General features: G+C 27.8%; 1 protein-coding gene across 1 annotated transcript in view; it reads left to right on the forward strand.

Moving 5' to 3' along the window:
- Positions 1-6984: 6984 nt before the first annotated feature.
- LOC129958595 (latrophilin Cirl-like) overlaps positions 6985-23882 on the forward strand; it is a 91396-nt gene continuing 74498 nt past the window's right edge. Inside the window, exon 1 of the mRNA XM_056071181.1 lies at positions 6985-7061. The gene's annotated coding sequence lies outside the window, so the exon portion shown is untranslated. The remainder of the gene's footprint in view (positions 7062-23882) is intronic.

Here is a 23882-nt window from a genome sequence, read left to right on the forward strand (position 1 = left end):
TCCTCATTCGGCGTTGTAACTCGGGGGCGACCTGTGCTATAACGTCTACTCACATTGCCATTATCTTGGAATCGTTGCCAAAGCCTGGAGATGACACTCTGGGCGATTCCAAGTTCCTCGGATACTTCCAGCTGGGTACGCTCACATTCCAGACGGCCGATAATTCTACCACGTAAAAAATCATCCAAATGCGCCCTTTGTGTCATAACTATGCGTTTATTGCATTGAAAGGTTTATAAAGCGCTTGCGAACAATTTTACTTTTTTGCCTGTATTCCTTATACATCACTCTCTTACACTCTCGTCATTGTGAGGTATTATCGGTGTCATCTGGTGGCTTTCTGCAATTTGCATATGATTTTTGAAGATGTGTGTAGTTATTTTAAGGGTGATATATATATTTTAAAGTTCGATTTCCGTGTGACTCTGAATTGTCCTTAATTTATGGACATGAGTGTAATTAATGCTGATATGTTTGCAAAAATCTTTCCAAGAAGATAATCAGTAATTTTTTTTAAAATTTTGTAAATAAAATATAAAAACTGTAAAGGTTGATTTTAATTTCAATTGTAATTTTTTCAATTTAAATTGCTGTTGTAAGGTTGAAATCAAGCATTAATTCATCAAGATGTGATATCAAGATTTCGGATTTAATTAATTTTTGGAGCAATAATTAAGTAGAAATGTTCGATTTTAATCTTATCTAGAGCAATTGATTAAAAGTATTTTCGATAAATACACGGATAAGAAATTGAAAAAAAGAAACAACAATATTTATGAGGTTTTAAAGGAATTTTGAATAAAGAGACTAGAACATTCCAATTATAGCGGTGCTACCTTAATAATTAAGGCTTAGGAGTTGTACGCACCAATTGATTAAAATAAAAAACCGAATTAGATTTAAGAAATGTTATCCTGGGCTTTGACATAAAATTAAGACGCAAAAACACATCTTTTTTGCTTAGTCCTTTTTTTATTTAGCCATAAGAAGGAGAAAAGCTCAAAAACATCTGCTAATAAGTCTGTTTTTTTTTAACTGAAAAAGGATAAATAAATCCGTTTTCTTCAGATTTAAGCCCTTGGTAATTACTTCTTTCTTTTTGAAAATATAAATTTCTCTTACGACATTTTATTCAATCGATAATCTGTGCAAATAAATGCGGTGGTATAAAGAAACTTAATTAAATCAAAAGCTGCTACGATAACAAGGGATTAAATATCAAACTAGCGATTAATATGAACACTATCCTAAGAATTCCTTTAAAAAAATAAAAAGAGGTTTTTGAAAATTAAATTGAAAATAGGCGGTTCTAGTTGGGTTTAATATTGAAACGTATACTTTAAATATTGCAGTACTTAAATAAAATATTTTATCATTCTGTGTATAACTATTTTCTATTCTATTCAAAACTATAAATTAAAATATGTTAAATATCATAAATATTCAAAAAAAATTTTACAAATTTCATAATTTTTTTTCTTATAATTAACTTGCAAAACAGAGACAAGTGCCATAATTAAGTATCAGATGGATTAGCTTCAAATACTTTCCATTTTATTAGTAATTTCACTTGATAACATATGACATGCTTTATACTGCAAAAACGAATGAAAATAGTAATATATATATATTCAGAAAACTTGCGAAGTACCAATAATTACTAAATGCAAATGCTTTTTTATAAAATTTTATTAGATAAATATGCAGTGCCAATACATGGTAAAAACACATTGAGAAATTCTAATATTTATGTGATTTCAAAAGTTGGGGTGATTGAGTGATCAAAATCATTTGTAAAAAATGTATCATCAATTTATTAATCAAAATGATGCACTTTTCAAATTCATTAGAATATTATATCAAAACAGGTCAAACATCAAAACGCATTTTATAAGTTGTAAAAATTTACTTTCGAGCAATGACATAAATATTTTTGATTACAGTACTTAATAACAAATATTTGCCGCAAAGTCTATAAATGTTCACTTTCACGGGTTTACTTTTAAAATGCAAATTCAATTACTTTTGCTATTTAAATAAATTGTTACTAATATTACTTATATTAGTTATATATTTAATTTTTACATGAATCTTTATAAATATTAATTTGTAAGCACTGGTTGATTTAATTAATTTAATTGGTCGAATCAATTTATTTCGATAATTAAGATGTATTGAATACAATAATTCGAAACTTATACATGCAGTTCATGTTTATAACTATTTAAGATTGTTTCATGTTGTAATATTTATTTTACCCACATTTTTTAATATTTGTTTCAAGACTAATCCTAACAGTAGGATTTAATAATTAATAAGCATATTTCCTGTAGATTTACAAATGAAATTAAAGAGTCCAGTTAACAAAAAAATTGTCTTTGTGTATTTTTTAAGAGTTTTACAAACATGTAAATTTAATACCAAATAAACTGAAATTTAAATAAAGAGACATTTGTCTTAAACTAAGACTTAAAAAATCTTTTTAATAAAACCCAAAAGCTAATTCTTTAATTTTAGTTTAAAAAAATAGAAATATGCGGAATTAAAGAACGTAGAGATACAGTAGCCTATTTTTAAAGTAATTAATATGAATTTTTTTTATATGAAACTATAATTTGTAAGAAAAAACTTAACTGAGTATTTATTTTGTATTCTTTTTATTTTAAAATTGCATTAGAATAATTGAGAGCTGGGATTACAGTACGCACCAAAGAAGCCTTAGAGAATTGGGAAATATGTTTCTTCTTTAAGGCACTTTAAAGGAAGACGAAAAATGCATTCCCGCTTTTTTTTTTCTCTTTTTTTTTTTCAGTGTTATTTTCAAGCATTTATTTACTTTAGTTGAAACTGCATTTTAAAAAAATGTAATCAGAATTTTTCTAATGGCAATATTCATTTCTCACGTCGACTTTTTGTAAAGCAAGTTGCAAAGTTACCCTTTCTTGATCTATAGGATATAACAGTTTTCTAGTAGGATTCAAATCTTATATTTCGACATTCTTATGAGAAACATGATAGTATCTTCAATTATTTCTGACAGTTTTCATCATATGAACAGGAATTAAATGAAATTAAATTTGATATTTTTCTTGCATTTGGAATAATTTATATGATGGGAAGTGACATTAAATCTAAAAACGCCGCAGTGACCCCGCAGTCCCACCAATAATGTTTATTATTTTATATCAAATTAACAACTGACATTTAAAAAAAAATCTAACATATGAGTTACACATATATATATTTTTTCACGTATGAAAGTTGCTTGTTAATAATGATTTGATGCGTTTTGACAAGAATGGAGGAAAATAAGTAAAATGATATCGAGAATAAAAAAAAAAAAAAAAAAAAAAGATGCCGAGGGAGGAATATGAAAATATTGATTCTTTTCAATAAGAAACAGAGGTTATGGAGATGAAGGAAATAAACTGGGATCGCCTATGGTTGTTTTTTCACCAAATATATGTATTTTGATCATTTATGTGAAAAGTGCAAGAATCGATACCCATTATTTTCACGTTTGAGAGATAGACAGAGTTGATTGGTCAACTGAATGCGATGACAAGCACAAATTTGACTAAATCAATTTAGTTTTGGTGGGTGTTCAATTTAGTTTTGAGAGTCATATAAGTGCTACACTGTCACATCCTATCGCGGAACTAAATTTTTTCATGTAGCGTTAAATATCAGAGAAAAATGAGTTGAATTGAGCGTTCTTAGAATAGAAGTTCTATTTCCTATTACTTAATTGAATTATTAGCTCTTCTTCATATTCAAGTGCATTTTCTCATGCCTCATAATATTCAGTCATTTCTTTTTATTATACCTTGATTTTTTCCTAGTAAAATGAGGCGGAATTATAAATTACTTTAAATCGGAGGCAGTGAACGGTTATAATAGTTAATATACGATATTCATTGAAAAAATATTTATTGAAAAACAATAAAAGAACAGTTTGGGGTAATTTGGAAATAATGGCAAAGTAAATTTTAAATAATAAGTAGTAGTTAATAATCATATCAAATATATTCTCTTCTGATCAATTCATTATTATAATAAACTGACAAAACATGTATTCCCAATTGCCCGATAGTCTTACTGATAATTGGTAACATTATGGGGTAATTAGGACTGAAGAAACTGAGACTGATTAATTAATAAATAATTTGAGAAAAAAGCATTACTTAACGACAGAACATGATAATGCACTAAAATATCAGACCTGTTTTCTATCTCGCACGATGAAATTAAAAATGAAGAAAGTGACAGAATCTGCAAAATTCGTTCTCAATTACACTAATTGAACATACTTCAAGACTTTGGTATCTTTTTTCATTGAATTATAAGTATGCCAGTAATAAATACCACCACAAAGATTAAAAATGAGAACAGAATATTGATTTAAACTTTTATTATTTATTCTGGAGAAGAAAGAAATTAACTAAATGTAAATCAATTTTTTTTAAACAGATCAAAAATATTACTTTGAAATCAATGAAGACAGCGAGAATAGATGTTATATTTTTGTAAAATAAAACTAAGAAAGTGGCTCTGCACTCACATATATGAAAACATTTCAAATTTTTATTAAAATTTATGCACTTTAATTTCTGATTCTGGTGGAAGTTCGTGAATTTCGTGTAATTTCAGGAAATTATTTGCTATCAAATACTGTGCAACAATTAATGATATATTATATAAATTTCATCTTATCAGTGATTAAACTTCATCAGGCTGAGTCAGCTAGTGGAAGTCAAAACAAAAATCGTAAAAGCTTGAGATGCAGAAAACAACAGAGGAAAGCTATAAAATCACAACGAATATGGTAATAAATAAATAAATAAATATAAAAAAACATTTAATCTATCAAAATTAAAATGTGTTATAGATCCTCACGCTTTTACCATTTTTGTTTGGATCTCCAGATTTTTATTTAAAACATTGTTTTTTCTTTTTTAATATACTAATATAATAATAAACTAATATAATATATTTTTTATTATAATAATTTTTTAATGAAAGCAGACAAAGAAAAAAATCATTGAGGTTTGTCACTTCGCAGTTCTGTGATTCGAACTTAAACAAAATAAGTAAATTCTAATTTCAAAAATTTGTAAAAAATATTCGATTAATAGTTGGTTATTTTATTCAAAGCATCTTCCATCATGATCGTATTAGAAATAATTTTGTTAGAAATAATTTTTGTAATAGGCGCATTTATGCTCAACGAAATTTATTTCCGGTTCTTCTCATTTGGTTTACTTTACAACAGTTTCAAACTACGAGCTTTATTGAAACAATCATGATTTTTTTTCTGAGTAACAGGTTTATAAAAAATATGATCATTTTAGCTTATATATATTAAGACTGATGTCTGGTTGTTTCTTTCCCCCTCAGATTCTTCAGAGAATAGAAATCTAAAGAAAATTAGAAAATCTAATTTTATCATATACTACTCCCATGATTTGTTTATATTATGGCTTATCTTTGCTCTTTAATCTAAGAATATTTTCAAACGCTAAAGGCTTGATTATTAGTCTCGGTGACGAAGTGTGAATCAAATGTGAAATTGTGATTTGAAAGCGAAAATTTCGAGATTAATCGAATATTAATAATACTAAACGAGAGGGAAATGCCCACTTCCGGCCTAGAGTCTCCAATGCGCCTAGCCTTTAATACACAGTATATATAAACACTGTATTCCGAGTTGTAAAATTAAGTCAATTTGATTCGGAAGTTAACTTAAAAACTTAACTGAATTTTTCTTTTATTATAAATTGCTCATTGATAACGTGGGACTGTATGTGATATTAATTCAAACTGAGGACGATTTTCATTCCGGATAATTAAAAAAAAAAAGACTAAAATTAAGATTGCTTATAACTGATTCTGGATCACTGACCATTTTAAATATACAGCAAAAATCGTAAATTTAATACTAACTATTTTACATTTCTTTCTTCCAGAGTGCAAATTTCCAACTAATCAGACTAAGCAACTGCCTAAATCAGTTAGACTGCGAGGGGATCGATTAAAAAACCTTATTTTCCTAGTTATCTGCGAAATGCATAAATTTATGAAAAATACAAATCCTATAAAGAATAAAATAGAAAGACGATATTAGCATTTTAATAAGTATAATTGGTAGGCTCCTAAAAGCTTCATGACGTTCTCTTATTTGTTATAATATTTATAAGGCCGAAACTCACCAATAATATAGTAGGTATATAAACTAGGACGCCGGGCAGTCTGTAATCATAATAGATAAATAAAATCAAATGTATATGTACAAAGTTAAAACAAAGAATATTAATTTGAAATTAATCATTACTATGTTAAAATGGGCAGAAAAAATGAAATCGATCACCTTAATAAAAAGGGGGGGGGAGGATAGTAGTGTGCACTGCTGAGAGCGACAAAATATATATGCCAACCACTGCTTTATTTGCTTATTCACAAAATTCGGATTAACCAGAGAAATTTAATTAAAAAAATTCTGAGCAAATTTTCAAACAGTCAAAATTCGGGAATGTTAGTTTTGTTAAATTGTTGCTGCTTATCCGGGATGTCTATTCATTTTAGATGTACAGACCCTGAATAATCTTATTGATTTATTTTAAACTTTATTTTTAAAAAAAACTCATCTGTTTATATATACCATATGTTACCCGGAAAAAAAAATCTCTAAAAATCGTCATAACGTTTTTTATTCTGAAAACTACAGAAAAACTGACAAATTTTAAAATTAATAATCGCTCAGATTTATAAAAGAAAGGGCAGAAAAAAAAAATAATAAGCGGTGTACTGACCCTGAATAGCCTTACTCACATTCGAATGCCGCGGACACCATTTGTACTTTCCGGTTTGTGCCTGGCGGGAAATATGTAGGGTAAGTCCTTTGATGGGTTCCGAGGGAGGGGGAAAAAGTCTTGGCGACGCTTGGCGAGAAATTTTTGCACGAAGAAACTCTCTTGCAAGAAGACCAGAAGTTTTTTAGCGTCAGATGTGATTGAGAAGGTAACCGCTGCTGATAAACAGGACGCTGTTACTCTCTGGCTGGGGTAAGTTACTTAACTTTGTTAATGAGGTCCTGTAGCGGGATGAAATCTTTTAAAAGGAGTTTATTAGTTAGTTGATAATGAACCCGATCCGTGTTAAGAAGTTCGTTTAAAACTTTGGAGAGTTTTAAAATTAATGTGCTAGTGCTGACATAACTTAATATGCGAATGTCAATTCTTCGCGACGGTAAACAACACAAACAGGTTTTTGAGAAAGCCGTTCGACGAATTTAAAATTGTTTTAAGACACAACTGATTGAAATGGAAATTGATGATGGAGACATACGACTGAATGTTGTAGTTTTTACGGACCATTTGAAGTGTTTTGTCTTTTTATTTTATTTATTTTTTGTCAACATGCAAACTTTGTGCTAACTTGTTTTTCTGATAAATATAAATTTTGCTAAGTACTGATAAGTAGAAAAAATGCGAGTTAAAAATTAAATTTGTACCGAAATATGCAGATTTTTTTAAGACAATATAGTTTTAAAATTAATATTTAAAATTTCACGGACAGCTATATTATTCCAAACCTTTCTGTAAATATTGTGTAAATTTCTTATTTTAAGAATTTTCAAAAGTCAATAAGCAAGCATTGTTAGCAATTTTTTTCTTTTTGTTTGTTGTTATTTTTATGTGAACAAATAATCATTATTATTTTTATGCCTTTTGTCAAGTTTTTCGCACTGAAAATGTTTTTAGCTTTCGTTTCTCTCCTCTTTCCTGTTGTCAAATGTTTTAAATTAGTTTTCGGTGGAATGAGTGTTATTAATACTAAAGTGTACGAACAATTGTGGTTTCTTTATTTAGATGTAAAAATGATGACGCAGCTTTTAATTATTTCCACAAGGCCCTGTCCAGGAGTTCCCTTCTTTCTCTTTTTTTTCATAAATTCACAGAAAATAAAGAAAAAAAAAAAAAAGGTTTTTAAGGCGAAATAAAGAAGGGACGAAATTATTTTTGGTACCAAATGCCCAACTCATAAGCAGTTAAATGCCGCCCTCCTTGATCTTCACTCTTGAAATAAGTAATTGCTATCCTTTATAAATATGTGTTAATTATGAAAACTATTCGTTGATTCAGACAGTATACATTATTTAGCATCTCCAACTAACAAATCTGAATGTCTTAAATAATAAAAATTTATATAAACTATAGATTTAAAAAAATTGAAAAATATTGTTACTTCATAATACTTAGTCATATTTACTTTATTGTTCATTTTGATAAACAGTTTTCATGAAATTTTATCAAATCATGTTCGTACCATTTTATGCCGCATCTAAGTTACAAAATCGAGTAACCAATTTGATAATTTAAAACTCTTTAATTTAAACTTTTTTTTTGGTAAATTAATAGATATTTCAATAGATTATTTCATCAAACCATTTAATTTGAATACCTGCGGGATGTGCTTTTGAGATAAAAGTGCAGTTTACATTATTTTTTTCAGATCAATCATCGGTACTTAGTTAACTTCCATGAGGATACTTTTTATTTGAAATATTTGCTGCAACTAATCCGATTGTGAAAAATAAGTTTAATTTCATATAAAAGTAATTTTTTTTTGCTCGGTCAAATGTTTTTCGATCATAGTTTTCTTTATAATTTAAGATTATCTAATTATGGTGCTTTGCTAAGCTACTCTGGCTACTGTGAAATTCCGTATACTCCATTTTTATACTCCGTGTATTACATTATTTAGATATAACTTTTTAAATTTAATAAAATTACTTTACTAATACTTCAGATACTTATTATGTATGTATTGAAAGAAAGAAATTTATTAAAATTGAACATAGATTTTACTATCAAACTTTGATATTAACCTATCGGAGGTAGGCTATTTTTGGTAATTTCATTTTTAAAAATTTTAATATATCTATATGAACTACGAAAAACTACGAAAAAGGCGAACAATATCATTTATTAATCATAATCATAATAAGATTTATCGTGATTATGTTGCTCGGTAAATAGGGGTATGAATGGACAAATGTATACTCTTGGTAAACAGAAAACATAATGAAATAAAACACACTCTCTGAATTTCTTCTTTGGAGGCTTGGAAAAAAGTAAAGTTAAGAATACCATTATTCATATGCAACATAAATTATTGGGAAAATATAAGAAATTAGTAGAAATAATTGTAATAATTTTGAGACATTCTTTTTATAGTTGTGTCGTGGCAGAGGTAATTAATATTCAAGTTTAAATCGATATGACGTTTCTTGAATCTCTTGGAATGGCGCATCTTATAAAAGAATGTGAATTATTTATTATTTTTGGTATAGAGAATTTTCAATGAATTTCAAAATTTTACTGATATTGTGAGAGCATACAGATAATCATATTTAAATATGTAGAGATAAAAAAAAATGCTTCTTTAAAAAAATTATTTCATCGATACTCAAATTTGAGTATCAACTAATTTTATGTTAAATAAACTATCATATATTTGAATATTTTACTGAAAATATTAACTTAAAAACTTAAGTGAAGTAATGTTTGATAGAAACGCATTTAAAACTAGAAATATCTTCAATGACAGATGTTTTCCGTTTTTTCTTACATTTGATAATGCTAAAAAGGGCTGTATAATTTTTTATGAATTCAGCTACATGATTGTCTGAAGTTAAATAGATTATACTTCACAGTTAGAAAACTGTTTCATTGAAAAGGTAATTTTCCTTTTATTCTTTCAATTCACTAAAATGATTCAAAAGCAGTTTGGCGAAAAAATGCACTAAAAGCTCTGTGAAAAGCTGAGTCTTGTTTATTCACATGGTGAAAAAGAAAGAAAGAAAGAACAAATAAATTGCTAGTTAGCACGAAATTCTTCAGTTTGCTTATTGACTTCTCCCGAAAAGGGGAGTGAATCACGTCATCCGCTAGCGTTTTTTAACAACTACCGAGTTGTTTTCAGTTTCAGTTTCGAGGGGCGGAACCACCACACCCCCAAATATGAGAAAGATGAATGGTGTTTGTGAATATCCGCCAAAATAAGGGGAGACCTTTCTGAGGAATGCAGAGAGCCCCCTGCCCCTCTTTTAACCTAAACAATTCTCCCCTCTGCTGCAACTTGCTTTTCCCTTATGCAGGATCATGCTCTCTGTGAGTTATTTTGACTGTAGAATAGTAAAAAGCCAGAGATAGGAGACGTGGACAGAATACTGTAAACGAAAATCTTTGTACATTTTTTATAGGTATATAAGGGTATAAATTTTTGAAAACCGAGTTCCATATTAAGAGAAAGATGGGCTATCTTGGACCCTTTTTTTATTACATATTATTGATATGGAGATAATAATATAAAATTTAAAAAATACGCTTTGGAATATAGATATCATTATCTTTAAAAATATACAAAATTAAAAATTGCTTTAAAAATGTTTTTAAAAATTAAATGCCTAAAAATTAAATTCGGCACTTATTTTTTATTACTATCACTTATAACTGGATATTATTTTATTATTTCTTTTAACTCCCAGGAAATGTTTTTAAGCACAAGTACTGAAGTTTCATTAATATTTTGTGTTATTTAAGGACTAAAATTGAATTTTGACTACGAAAATGTCTAAATCTAGAATGGATCCTCGAATTTCTTCAAGAGTATTACAGGAACCGTAATTATAAATCTTAATAAGAATTATTCAATTCCAACAAAAAGTATTATAAATCACATCGAAAACACGTAAATTCGAAGAAAAAACATTCTTTTGAGAAAGAATCGTGTAAAATATGTTTTATATTTGACATTAACTATTTATTTTATTTAATAACATGCATTTTAATGTCATTTTGTGCACTTGTAGGCAAATCGTCACAATCAAAATGAAATAGGCAAAAACCATGTTTACATTTCATATGACATTTTCATGTAACAGTTGAAATCATTAGTAAGGAATCACATTTTGTTTCAGATATCTTATTCAAATTGTATCAGCTATTATATATACTAATTTAAGAGCAGATGTAACTTACTTATACAGATGTTTTCCATCGATAAAGTTTTTCGTAAATTTGGCATATGACAATTTTGATATATCAGTGATGATATTACAGTATTAACCGCATTTACAGTCGCGTCTTAACACGCTCCTGTGGTTTACAATACTATTGTCAGTCTCTTCAGATTTCAGCTTATCCATTTATCTACGTAAGTGATTTCCGTCTATTTACATTTTCCTTTGTTTCTCTGATCTCTTCAAAAGTGTAAAAGAGGAATAATATTGCATTTTGAAAATCAAATATTTAAATTGAAATTGCATTTTGACGATAAAATATTTAAACTGAAAGTACGTTTTTTCGTCAAAATCCACTTTTAAGATCGCAGTGATTCCTTTTCGGATCCTCATCTTGTCTAACAATTTATAAATGGTATTCTAGTTTCCTGTGACCAGATATTTTTAAGATATTTTAAATCATTTGCTGATGCACCAGGAGTATTACCCTAGCCTCTCTGCATAAATTTGGAATTGATGTGCATTTCTTTTCCGCATATAGCTTCTTTTACAATTTCGAGCTATGAGGTTCCAAAATGCGAGTTACATTTTCAAAAGAATTTTGCAAAATTAATAAATTTTTACATATGCCACCAATCACTGCAGAATAAGTAAATATTGTTATTAACCTTAAAAAGAAAGTAAAAGCCGCATGTCATTATTTTCGTTCCGTTAACATGATAATAAATTACTTTAATCAATATGAATTTCTTGAATTCTTTTTTAAAAAATGCGTATATTCGAATGTCGCAATTAATCTCCTGCTAAATTTATTTAATTACTTTGTAAAGCAGAGTTTTTGTAAGCTTTTTCTGCTAGCGGTTTGGAAAGAAGAAAAAATAAGAAGAAAATGTCATATTAATTTATAATAAAAAAAGAAATTGAATTTTATCTGGACACTTTTAAATTTAATGATATATGAAAACAAAAAATGTTTTTGAAATTTTTTTTTCCCATTCAAATTTTAACAATTTGATCGTGAGAATTGCTTTTAGTTTTTAAAAGTCCAAAATGAGTTTCTAACATACAGTTTTAGCTGACCTGATGCGAATCCAGTTATATAAAAGTGAATGTCCGTTTGTTTATTTATCTGAAGCTTTTACAATTTCTCTTGACAAAATCGAACAAAATTTGGCACCTCCTTTCCTTAGTACCTAGAAGAATTAATTGCTCTGTTATAAGATTTCTAACACTCCTTAAAGGGGTTGAAAATGGGGTAGAATGATTTAACGTTTTTTCGCCATAACTTTAGAACATATCATTAAACAAAAACCATTTTTACATCATCTGAACAATTAAGAAATTAACTTTTAAGCAACATAATTTTATTTCTGCCCTACTACTTCTCTAATTTCAATCAATTTTTCAAAATTTTTGTGCAATTATACTATTTAAATTATTGTTGGTTTTAAAGCATCTTAAGAGGTTGAATATAAGAATTTAAAAGCTGTACAACGTAAAATTATATGTATTTTGCTTTTTCTCATATATACAGAACAAATAAACACAAATGGAGCCACGGAATTAGGGTTTAGTTATCATATACATCGATGATTTCTTCAATCTGTGGCACATAATTAGATTTACGAGATTAGATCGTGAAAATTAAAAATCATTAAACAGCAGTTCAATGTTTTAGTAATAAATTTAGTATTAATATTTTAATATAAGATTAAATGCCAAATTCAGGTTAGCTTACTGAAAGTTGTCTAACCGTGCTGGTTTCTACGTTATATCTGAAGAAAGTTCGACATTTATTAATTTTTAGTTTCTAAACACTGTTGATTAGACTTTATGCATTGTTTAAATTCAACAGCATTATACAAAGGGCTTCCTTTTTCCTTTTTTAATAACTAGCTTACTGGAAAATGTGTTAGATCGTTAGTTCTAAAAGGCTGTCAGAAGTTTTATATTAGGACCATTAGGCATTTTTGACACTTAAATACATTATGGTGACTAATAATTAAATTAAACGGCGTTTCTGTCATATCGTGTAGATCATTGTTCATAAATAAGAAAAACACTGACTTAGTGAAAGAGTAGAGCGTGAAACCTCCCAAGTATCAAATGGTTTCCTTTGATAAAACCGAGCACTTCCAAATTGAAGCAAATAATCCAATTAGGCATGCTGATAAAATCGCACGCAATTTGGTTAAGGGATTGAGATAGATTATTTCATTCATAAAGTTTTGCCGTTAGAGAAAAATGTTGAAAAAGTGGATTGCAACCCTGAGTGGGATCTTGATAAAAAATTTATTATTATCACTTTTTCCGAATTTGCTGATATATTTACGTTTAATCACAATACGCAATGAGTCAAGTTTAGTATTCAGAATAAGCTAATGGCTTTCTATGTCATATTTTACTATATATATATTTTTTGTTGGGGCCAAAAAATAATTTTTGATTGAAAATAAGAGTGCCCGTTTATTATTATTATTTTAACTAAAAAAAACCCTATAAAAAGTGAAAAAAAGTGAGAAATCATAGTTAAATTCCCACTGCATTTTTATAAAATCTATCTAAAATTATTTACATACAAGTGCATTTTAATTTTAATATAAATATAAATAGTATTCTAGCTCCCTAATAAATAAAATATTATCCAGCATTCCAAGATTAAGCAAATTTAACTTCTTTACGAAACTGCTTTAATTATAAATAACAAACAAATTTCATCTAAAATAATATCAATTATCTGAGAATCACTGTAAAATATTACATAATTTTCCAGTATTTGATATCTTATACTGAAAGCAATTTCTGAGATTGAAAGCATGGAAAATTACTACAGTTTCTGAATATAATTTATGTATTTTTGCTTTTTAGAATTTAATAAAGTTCTCTGAGATATGATGAAGTTTTTATATCTGTAATAAACACAGATAAAGATATTTATGTTTGTAATAATTCCTTTTTTCAATAGAAGAAAATTACGGAATTATTCTGAAATATTTATATAAAATCACTCTCCTTTCTCTTTCAATTTATGAAAATTTTGCTTGTCCAAATACTTCAGTTCCACATTTGTTAATTTGATATAATTTGTCTTGTAAATAGATTTTTCTGACCGAAACTCGTGAAGTCGTTTATTTTTAATATCATTTCAAGAGATTTCAAAAAAAAAAAAAAAAAAAAAAAAAAAACGCGAAACAAGAACTATTGTTTTTTATTTTCTCATATACGAGAGAAAACACAGATCAAAAATACCATAATCATCAAAAATTTCAACCTTACAATTTTGCTTATCTCCTCATTTTAAATCTCCTTGAGTCCTTAAAACCTTAAAAAATAATTTCTTTTTGTGCGTATGAATAAACTCAAGAACGCAACTAGTTAGATTGGTGATATTTCATATGATGCCATTTTTATGACTCTCATGTTATGGTTGAAATCTATGATAGGAAAACCTGTATGTCCGACTGTTTGTACGTGAAACCGATAATTCAAAACGCAGTGAACTTGATTGAAAGTTCCCAACCTGTGATACTCGGCGGACCATTGGGGGTAAGTGAAAAATAATATTGGCGATAGCAAAAATACAAAAAACAAGAGATTAAAAAGAAAAATGTCATAAAATCTCCTTCCTCTCATAAATCAGTGTGAAATATATAAGATATTCAGCCCGACAACCTGCTAGATATCAACGATAGAAGCATGCCTAAAAATCTCGGTGCTAGCAAAACGAAATATTTAATACCCATTATGATCACAGAATGCACAGAAAGAATACACTCATCTTCTGTGAATATTAATGATAAATATTACAGTAAACTTGACATAGCTCTTAAGACATTACTTCTGTCTTCATTTAAACCTAATTTTATAACACTCAGCTCCACGACTCAAGTTCAAGAATCGCACTCAAATTGTCTTCTATTTGAATTTTGGTTATCACGATGAGTAATTTTTACATTTAAGCATAGGTTAATGTGAAATTATCGCATTGTTGTTTACATCTCTTTTGGCTTTGGAGTAATACTGTTATAAAGAATGGAATAAAATGTAAATTGAAAATGAATCCTACAAATAATATTAAGATGATTCAACTTATTTTCTCTTAATCTAGCTCATAACACTGTTGATGAAATCTTTACGCGAATGGGTAGTGTTGAAAAGGGGCGAGGAAGGATATGAGAGTAAGAATACTCAAAAATAAAAAGACTAATCAATGGGTGACTAATCAATGGGAAATCAGAAGACTAATCAATGAGTGCGAGAAGGAAAATGCTTTGGGAACCGCTGAGCTATATGTAAAAAATTCGACACTAATTTTTATAACCAACTTGTATCAAAAGACGTGATTTTTTTGCAGAGGTATATCGAATTTTGAACCGAATCCATCAGTGGATAGACCATCTTTTTGTCTATTCATATATATGAGAACATGATAACTCAAAAAAGAGATACGTAGACGAATAAAAATTTGGTATTTGGTCTTTATACCAAAATTGAAGAATTGTGTCAAATTTCCGACAAAGTGCAGGAGGGATGGGAAGAGTACTCTTCCAAGATTCATATTCGACTTTTTTCGCTTTATGATGAAGCTTAATCGAAATGTGCGATATTTTCTGACACATTAAAAAATATTTCTTTGCTAAATTTTTATTAAATATTTTCAAAATATGATTTTTAATCCCTTTTCTCACTTTCTAATTCGAATTTAACTCTTCGCTTATGAATATTATTATATATTATGTAATATATATTTATATTATATATTATTTATTGCATTATTTGATATTACATGATAGTTTTTTTTATATAAAATTTTGTTTTCTTTTGGATATAAAAGTTTGCCTAATACGCTTATGAATTGAAAGAAGTTTTTATGTCTGCTTTTGGGAATGAGATGTTTTTGATTGATAGTTACCATAATAAAATTACCAACTAAAAAAAAAAGGCGCCTTTTTTTTGTAGTTACTTTGAAAAAAATGTCAAATAACTTTCATTCAAACGCGCTCAAAAATTCATTTAAGAAATAACCGTATTGCTCATTTACAAATATGGAAGAGATTTTAACAAAACAAATTAGATCCTGATATAACTACAATTCAAAAATTTTTCACTTTTCGTTGAATAAAACTATTATGTCGGTATTTTAACAATTGTGTTGGTTTGTTTACCTCAGAAATAAAGGCTTGGATTTTCTCGTATTCTTTGTGGCATTTGATAAGTTTTTGGAATTTTCATCTCAAATTTAAAAGAATAAAATAATGCTTCTTCGAATTGATATATATTAACCATCTGGAAATTGTCTTTTATGTTGTTTGCGTTTTTGGGGTCGCTAATGCGTTAAGTACATAAATTACAATTAGCAATTAAAAAAAATACTAACGCTTTCATATAAACATAATTTTAAATAAACTTCAAAAAAAATTTTAATATCAGCAGAAATTGATTGCATTTAATTTAAAATTAAGTTTAATGGAATTGTAAGTTAATTCTAAATACATAATTTGTTATCTTATTGAGATTCTAAAACAAGAATCTCTTCAATGCATTTTTGTTTTATAATTTTTTTAATCATTTTCTATATTCAGCTATTTATTATTTCTAATAATAAAATTATCGTAATTTAGGTTTTTAAAAAATATCTAAAAATTTTGAAATTTGTTCTGATGTAGTATCAGATTTCATTTCAGTGATTGTTTCACACAATACGTTTACTTTCCTTTACGTTAGTGAATTTCTTTTCAAGTTTGATGCTCAATTCCAATTAAATATTTTCTGAAAGTTATATCTGCGGAGCTATAATTGGCTACAAATTTTTTGAAATGATTTTTATCACAATTTATATATGTTAGAAATTCATAATTTTTTTAAAAAAAATATCTATCAAAATCCAAAATCCGAAAAAACTATTTGAATGAATTCTTGTATTATGTGAATTCTTATAATGCAACTAAAAAACATGATTAATTGCCATGCTGCGTAAGTGCACTTCTCGTATTACGCGAAAGACAAATTATTCAAAATTATTGGTGTTTTATTTAGCTAAGGAAATGAATAAATCTACTTTTTGCTTACATATGATAATTTTAAAAAGTAACATCTTATTTGCAATATGCGCATATACATAGCATGTAGGGATTTGCATAAATTCTTCCGATAATGCATGGCCCATTATAATGTGATTTTCTATTGCTTCCTCGTTCCTTCGCGTTGTACGACAATCTTTGTATCTATCCTTTCATTATTTTTTATAAGTCAGAGCATGTGAAATAGATAGATCGTTTATGTCACTTATTAGATTAATTTTCAAAGTTGCACAGAAAGCCGTGTTTGTAAAAACAAAGTGCAACTAAATCGTTAATCATGAAATAATTACGAAAATATTTTGTTTCAACTCTCCATGCTTAAGGCAAAGTTTATTCAACATTTCTTTTTATTTTTTTAAATATCGCTCGTGGCAATCTAAATATTTCCTCCTATTACCCTCTATATATCTTTTTCTTGCAGAAACAGCTTTTTAATTGGAAGTTATAACTGTTAAGTTAATTCACATTGAAAGATGCAATTAACAATTTCTTCTATGCAAAATACATATGCCATATTTGATGTTTAATAAATGTTTGCCATGTGTTTTAGTAACGATACAGAAAGTCCTAGACACAGTATATATAGCAGGTGTTGTTAGAACACCAGAAAAATAACTGGAGTGATTAAGTTTAAAAAATGCGGCTGTGCCACTTTTTTGTTGGTTATTAAAATAAAGTTTGTGCAAAGCAATTGTTAAAAAGAAATTAATTGCTAGTTCAAGGAATCAGGTAAAATATTGTAACCGTGATATGATTTGCATAAAAGAACAATTCATTATGTTGAACGAGGAACACAACTATTGTTAACTTTCGGCATCTTGTACTAATCAAAACCGAAAGAACTCTACTTTTTTATTGCTTTCGTTGCACGATACCTCTTTCGAAACTCTTTAGTATTTTTTTAATTCATTGAAAAATCGTGAAATCAACGACGTACTTACATGAAATCTATCCGGTTTGAATTTGTATTCTAGTAGTTAATGAAACCTTTTTTTTTTTTTTTTTTTTTTTCGTGTTTCTCTTCTGTTAAACATTATCTGATAGAATATCTTTAAAAAATAAAGAGGAAAAACTCATTAGTTATTATTATCAACTTTTAAAAAGTTTTGTGTATAGTTGTAATATACTCTAGTCTAATTTGATGTTCCATTAATATACATATGAAAAAGACTTAATCTATGGATGTTTAACCCTATCTTTAAAATCTGTAAGCTAAATTTTTATCAATCGAAGGTTGTTCAGACAAATTATTTTAAAGACCTATCGAAATAAATCTATGAGTTCTGTCAGCAAAATTATTCATTTATATACTTCGTGATGCAATTCAGAGAAAAATACCTGATGCTTTTAATAGACGCAAATAAATTATTAGTTTCCTGTTGCTGCATCCTTAATCGAAAATCCTTCTAAGTTTGGATTTTTTTTTTTAATTGTGGGTCGTACAAAGGCTCTCACAGTATCTTGTTCTTTCAGATTTTTTTTTTATTTATGAGCAAAAAATGGTAAAAAAACCTACTTAACTTAAAAAATTCAAAAAAAAAATGTTGCTTTACCATTGCAAGTTAAATTTATTTTTGTTTAATCACTTAAGTTTTTAAATTTTTATTTCGAGATAAAAAATTAAAAAAAAATTAGTGCAGGAGATGTGGTCCCCCCCCCCGACAGGATCGTGAGGTTGAATATTTAAGAAGCCCTATCCTAAATCAAGACTGTTTAATTGTCTATTATCTCCTGTCAGTGTCGTAGTCTGACGTGCAGATATAACGATATAATTTTAAAGATTTTTTTGAAACATTTATTTGATAGATTTTAATGAAATGCCTTAAATGGAGACTTTCATTATTATTATTTTTCTCCAATTATTATTATAAATTGTTATTATAAGTTTTTTATTACGAATGAAAAATTTAGTAGAAGTATAAAGGATTAAAATTTTAACGATCAAAAGTTTGTTCATATTCTATTAGTTCTATAACCCACAGCTTAAAAATCTGTTATGAACAAACATTTATTTTGTCAATAAATAAAATAACAGGGTAAAAATCTGAATCATGAGTTGTATTTCTCGTTTGTATTGCTAATCAATGTACTTCCAACAGTGCTATAACCCATAGCTTAAAAATCTGTCATGAATAGACATTTATTTTCTCAGTAAACAAAACTACACAATAAAAATTCCAATTATGAGTTTTATTTCTCGTATGTATTGACAAGCAATGTTTTTTACTAATGCAGTTTCTTTTAAATAACCATACTTTTCCCTTTTGTCTTATTTTTTAATCACTTCTATAACTAGATATTGTGAATTATTCTTGCCGTTTTTACAAATTAACTGTAACTTTTTTTTTACATAAATTTTAAAAGGAGTTGCAGGTATTGTTGGCAGATTTACTCCACGGGATGCAAATCTATCTGACTAGTGTAAACGTCAAATTCTGTAACGTATTTCTTCGGCTAATCCTAGTTCACTTAGAGGTACTCTCGACGATCCTTCCTCGTCAAGAGAAGCTCTCAACCTGCATGTTGACTCATTTCCTTTCCCCTCCCTTTAACCACGCACCTTTCCATACGTATGATTATCTTGGTGTGTGTCCTTGTTGGAGTAGCAATTTCCATTCCTTCGCTTGACCACAGATATTGCACCACGAAATTATTTTACGTGTCGATTTATTATCACATCGAGATATGCGCGTGGCAGCGTATTTAATGGTAATTTCGATTAATGAAAAGTTAATATTATTTATAACAGTTATACGCACGATAATCAGCCAACGTATAATCGATATAACGTTGAATATACTGTATGCAGCTATTAAAATTTTGTGGAAAGAAGGAGGTCTGAATCACATTTTGGCCTGTGAACTTGTAGAACATTGATAAGGCGTTTCCCCCCCCCCTAGTTTTACGCCTAGATGCTAAGAAGAAGAGTCTATGCTTGTACTAAAGAGCAGATTTGACTAAAAGAGATAACGCAGATAAATTAAAAAAAATATTATAGACTTGAAATCGAATTAATAAACCTGTAAAAAATACAAATTCTGTTAATTATAAATAATGGAATAATATTAATACTTTATCAAATATAAATGGTTTGGTTCCTATTTTCTTCAATATGTTCACTTTATTATTATAGCATTTTTAAACACACAGCATCTATTAAAAAAACGTTGAACAAACGCAGATGCCGTGCAATCATGAGTCAATAAGTAAATAATAACATATACATTTTCACAGTATTACTAAAATAAAAATTTAATTTAAAATAAATAATTAAATGTCGATTAAATTTTAAAAAATGTCGAAATATAAAACTAAATTTATCAATTAATTGAAACAGAGGCTTCATAATGTAAACCATCCTGGGTCCCAAAAGGCCTCATTCCACCACTGATTGTACTTGATAAGATTTTTAATGAATTGATGTGTTCGAAGCACTCTTAAATTACGTGTAAAAAAAAGCAACTTTGTGTTTCGTTATAAAAATCACTGTATCTTTTACACAGATATTCGAATTGTATGTTTACATTTTCAGGTAGACGCTCATAACTGCGTATCTAGTGATCGTTTCATTTAACGAAATGCAGTGTTTTTCTTTTATTGTTAAATATATAGTTGTTATTCAAGAAAACGGAAGATATTATTAAATATATTTTAAATAAACAGTAAAATGTTATGCTAGCCTGAATTATTTGTAAGTCTTGAGTTCAAAAACTGGAAGCACTGGAAACAAGTTGCACTTGGATTTCTTGGACTCAAATTGAGAAAGTTTGAGCCTGCTCTTTTCTATTCATGATGTTTGGGCCCATTTTCAATGTGCACATCATGGACATCAGTCCTTCATATACTTTTCAGCAAATACAACAGCTTTTTCCTTTGATTATGTGACTTCTTAGTATTACGTTTGCCGTTTAGATCACATTGTTTTTTAATGTTTGGCAGAATATATTTTTTTAAATGTCAAAGTAAGAGGATCTATATTTGCTGCGTCTTTACAGATATAACTTTGTCGTCTCAGAAGATAAACGAACTGGGATCGGCAAACTCTTTGAGTTTACCTTCTTTAAAAAAAAAACTCCTGCAGAGGATTGAAATGGCGCTTAGCTCCAAGCCATACAAATTAATGCAATTAAATATTATCGAAAATTTCTACATTATTGCTTGACATAAATGACTGGAATGTGATTGCTTTAACAAAGATCTTAGAATAAAGGTGGGTTCCTTTGCAGACCTTATTGTATAGGCAAACCCACTTAGAAATCTGAAAATTAAATTTTTCTATGTAATACATGGCAAAATAAAACAGTAACAACGATTGAAGACATTTTCAAATTTATATTCTAACGGTTCGTATCAGTAAACATATAAGTGGACAACTCGATTCTTTTTTCAATTCCTACTATTAGTTCACACTCTCCCTATATATATTTATATATCTTGTTTAAATTTTCAGTCGTTAATAAAGTACTTTTTATTCATCCACTCAAGTTCAAATACATTTTTTTAAACTTCTAGTGGATGACACTTGATGTTAATACAGTTTTTTCAAATATTTATTCATTAATTATTTAACTAATTTTTAATACTTTAAATAGAATTTTAGCAGTTTGTAATGAAAATTGATATCAACAGACAGTAGCTCAAACGTGAAAATGAAAGGACTTCGGTATTTTTCACGTGATGGTGAAGAATGCGAATTCAATTCTTATGTTATTTTTTTTTAAAAATACATCATTGTAGTGCATCATAAAAAATAAAGTTAAAGCCAGATAAATTCTGAATCATAAGTGAAATGTTTTTTTTATTAGCTTTATCAATTAAAATCATTCATTAAAATCATCAGCAATAATGCAAAAAAACATGAAACGTTGAGTAATAACTGATAACAAAATTATGAAATATTTTTAAAATAATAAAATAATGCTCTAAAAAGTTTGTCGAATATTTGCGTTGCCTTATATCTAACCATCAACAAAATTTAATGACTGTGTATTATTATTAATAATAATTCATCTAGAAAGAATCGATCCTATAAAATTTACCGCTTTTTATTCGCATGTTATCGATTTCTAAAACATATTATGCGTTTAAACTGGTCCCCAAAATGGCTGTTCTGCTTTAGATGATCCCCAGTTTTTATTACCTACATTAAGAATTTATAATATTTATTAACATAATCAATAAATATTACAATGAAATTATCTTGACTAAAATATTATCGAAACATTTTAATTATTAATTATTAAATTTGCAAATATGTATAATCTGTAATTTCTAAGCTCTATTTTTTTCTCTCTCTCTCTCTTAGCTAATATTGCTAAGTTATTAAATTTCTTCTATTTTCTTTCCACTGACACCTGTTGATAATTTTTAGATTCCAGTCTTAAAAAGTAGACATTTAAGTACTGAGAATGTCACAAAGGTATGCTGCATTGATAATGATCTAATTTATGGCATATAAAAGTATTCGTTTCTAGGTAACTCACGAAATTCATTCTCTCTCCCTCTTTTTTTAAATCTCTACATCTCATAATGCGATATCCGTTTCTAGGTAACTCATGAAATTCTCTCTCTCTTCTTTTTAAATCGTAGCTTCTTATAATGTGATATGGTCCACGTTTCTTGAAAACAAATGAGAGTAAAATGATTGTCATTTTGAGTTTGAAAAAAAGGCCGTTGGTAACAAGCTTATGATATATAAGTCACGACGAAGATATGTTTGGCCTATATCACGATTTATGTAAAATGAATAATTGAGTAACATGCCAGATTACTAATTAATGTTCTGATACTACCAATTTCTAGATAAGAAAAAAAAATAATATTTCTCATTTTTTCAGAAATCTAATAGATGGTTCATTCATTTTTAGTAATTAGATTTGTGCGATAAATTATTTTAATTTGATTTGCGAAATTTCTGAAACCTTAGTAGCAGTTATTGATTTATTAATGATTTATGCATAAATTACCGAAACTTATCAGCTTCGTTTTTTGTGTAATACAGCACTATATTCCATTATCATATTGGAAAAAGTTATTACTCAGTTTTTATTTAACGTGCAAATAAGACATCGGATGAAATCAAATTTTGAAACTTGGATTGTCTCCTTGTTTTTAAGTTTTTGTTGTACAATTTGTATATACAATGTATTTAAATTATTAAAAAAATGAAACGTTTTATTTCATGTGATTGATTTAAAAAAAATATTTAACGTTAATTAAAAGTTATTTGGCCATCACTTTAAACAAAGTATATATAACTTACTTAATAATCAGCACAAGTCAAATATTAAAAATTAGTATGGAATCGGTTCTTTCTGTACAAAAAAATTATGCGAGGTGAATAATGAAATTCAAGCAAATCCCAAAGAAATTCAAAATAATAAGAACCTAAAGATAATAATTAGTATTTTATGGTGAAAAATTATTCGTATCAATCATTTTAAAATATAATTTATATATCTACATCTAGATGTCTACGTCTCGAAAAATGGGACATAGATTCACATATGCACTAAATAAAACTTTAGGAGAAAAGTAAATATGAACAAAATAATAAATGATTTAGATAAAAAAAAGAAAGGCACGATATGATATATTTGTCTGATGAATTATTATTTATTTATTATATAAGCAAACAATTTCAGAGAATGCTATTGTTTCAGCTTCAGGCGTCTAGAACATTTATTCAAACTTTCGGAATAAATCAGAGAACTCTTTAAATTTCTCTGGATCGCCATCTAAATGTGTTACAATATGTGTTATTTAAACAAAAACTAGTA

The sequence above is a fragment of the Argiope bruennichi genome, chromosome X1 (genome assembly GCF_947563725.1).
Source record: "Argiope bruennichi chromosome X1, qqArgBrue1.1, whole genome shotgun sequence".
NCBI classification, from domain to species: domain Eukaryota; kingdom Metazoa; phylum Arthropoda; class Arachnida; order Araneae; family Araneidae; genus Argiope; species Argiope bruennichi.